The sequence below is a fragment of the Corvus cornix genome, chromosome 3 (genome assembly GCF_000738735.6).
Source record: "Corvus cornix cornix isolate S_Up_H32 chromosome 3, ASM73873v5, whole genome shotgun sequence".
Taxonomy (NCBI): Eukaryota; Metazoa; Chordata; class Aves; order Passeriformes; family Corvidae; genus Corvus; species Corvus cornix.
Window position 1 is genome coordinate 31,502,325 of NC_047056.1, and position 2,702 is coordinate 31,505,026.

Here is a 2,702-nt window from a genome sequence, read left to right on the forward strand (position 1 = left end):
CAGTCCAGAGGGTGTCTCGTGATCTCTGCTGACCATTGCCTATGCACTTGTGCAGGTCATCCCAGAAACAGCTGAGCGGATTAATAGGTCTCTGTGGCATACACTGATCCCTAGTGCCCACCACCAGGACCAGAGCTGTGGTGTGACCAGGCAGTACTTACAGCCACTGCCTGTCATCCTCACTCCCACTAACACCTTTTTCCAGGAGTGAGGAGAGGGGCAGTGGGCAGTCTAACAGGGTTTGAGCCCTACTATGACCTGAGTTCAGAGCCTGAGTCTTGGGGAACTCGAGCCGCAGGAACACTAGCAGGAGCTGACTGACAGGCAAATCATCTTCTCCTCAGGGAAAGCAGGGTTCACTCCCCGTGTTGCCTCCAGTCCTCTACCTTGGAACGCGTGAGGTGTCTGGGTACCATGGCAATGGCAGTGACAATACAACCAAGACATGATTTCTGCTCTTTGGCTCCCCTGCCTGTGGTGCTGACCTAGTAATGTGGACACAGCAGCCAGAATGCTGTTTAGGGTCTGTTTGTCTTGAACTCAAAGCCACAAGTGCTCTCTGTAGCCTGTGGCTCTGCCATACAACAGTCCGCACGCTTTTTCTCCCTGGGAATCTGGGCTGCTGTTGTATCCAAGATCCTTCCCCAGATGTCTTGCCAGCATCCACACCCTTATGCCAGAGCTCTTATTCAAATAGGAAATAATGGGTCCTGGGCTGTTGCCGAGGTGTAGATCTGCTGCTCTGCAGATAGGGGCTGAAGGTTTCTCTTAAAGAACACAGGAACAAAATCTGAGTACTGATCCCCTCATTTTTCCTCCTCCTTCCCTCTGGCTCTGAAAACAAGTCCTGATTCTTTCATCAGATCAAATAGGCCAGGGCAACTGGGCACTCTGTGCTAGGGGAATATGTCTGAGGGCGGGTCAAAGAACAGACAAGTCCAGTCCCAAAACAGACAGCAGGACTGAGGGATGAGTGTGGCCAGGGTAGCTGTCTTCAGCATCTCACCAGGTTTGAGCAGGAGCCATGCAGTGATGCTGGTAACTCCCCACGTGCAGATTGCTTCTGGAGGGCAAGTCCAGGCTCAAGGCAGGTGAGCAATCCCATGTGCTCAACGGGGACTGCGCAGGGGGTCTGAGGGCAGTGTGTCACCTGCATGGCATGTGGTCTTGCTGCAGCAGGCAAGGCACCGTGTGCTGTGACATGGTCAAAGACTGTGGATGGATACATCCTGCCTTTGGTCACATCTGACAGACAGGGAAATGCTGAGCCCAGAGGAAAGACTGAAAAAGAACAGGAGAAGGAAGTTCTATTTGCTTGAAGGATGGAGAGGAGGAGATGAGGACAGCAGTAGTGAGAAACCGAAAGAGGATGACACCATGAGCTGCCTTGGAGATAATGTCGTCCTCAAAGCTGACACAGTGGCATGGCTGCTGCCGTGAAATGCCACCTTTCACAGCTCAGGGAAGAGGAAAGCAGTATGCTAGAAATTCCTACAGTGAATACATGGGTCTGATGGGGAAGGGAAGGAAGGTGTTCTCACACAACACAAGATTTACAGACATATGCATCAAGTTTGGTTGGTAGACAGATCTTTGGATGAGGAGGGTGAAGGACACCTGAAGAAGAGACTGAGGAAAACATCAGCCAGTGGAGTATGAAGAATAGGTTTCCCAGAGGGAAGGGGGATACTGAGGACTTGACCAGCTGCTCACATGAGAACAGAAGCAGTGGAAACAGAAAGAGGCACAAACCCTCTGATGCTGTGAACACCAGAGCCAGGACAAGAACTGCCTGATTTGGGTTGGGAAGATGGACCACTTTTATCTCTTCATCATTTCATGTCATCCAGAAATTTTATTTGTACTGACTTGGGTTAGGAAATCAGGAAATGCTTCTGTTTATCAAACATTATTGCATTTTTATGGGTTATTAATCAGAAGACTGTAGGCTTCCATGTGTCGGATACTATTAATCTCTTCATAAGCTTGGAGAAGCAGGATAAGGTTCAGTGACATTCAGACTACAGGGGGTAGCAGAGATTTCTCTCTTGCCTCTTTTTTAATGTTCAATAAATAGATGTTACACTCACAACAGGAATGGAAAATCACAGAATCAGAGAATCACAGAATAAGCTGAGTTGAAAGGGACACATAAGGATCACTGAGTCCAGCTCCTGGCCCTGCACAGGACCATCCACAAGAGTCACTCCTTGTGCCCAAGAGTACTTCCCAAAAGCTTCCTGAACTCTGCCAGGCTGGTGCTATGACCGCTTCCCTGGGGAGCCTGTTCCAGTGCCCAACCATCCTCTGGGTGAAGAGCCTTTCTCTGATATCCACCCTAACCCTCCCTGACCCAACTTCAGGCCATTCCCTTGGGTCCTGTCACTGGTCACTACAGAGCAGAGATCAGTGCCTGCCTTCCTCTTCTCCTCATGAGGAAGCTGTAACTGCAATGAGGTCTCCTCTCAGTCTCCTCCAGGCTGAACAGACCCAGTGACCTCAGCTGCTCCTCACACGGCTTCCCCTCAAGGCCCTTCACCATCTTCATTGCTCTCCTTTGAATGCTCTCTAATAGTTTAATATCTTATATTGTGGCACACAAAACTGAACAGGGACTGAAGATGAGACTTCCCCAGCCCAGAACAGAGCAGTGCAATGTCCTCCCTTGCCCAGCTGGTGAAGCTGTGCCTGATGCACCCCAG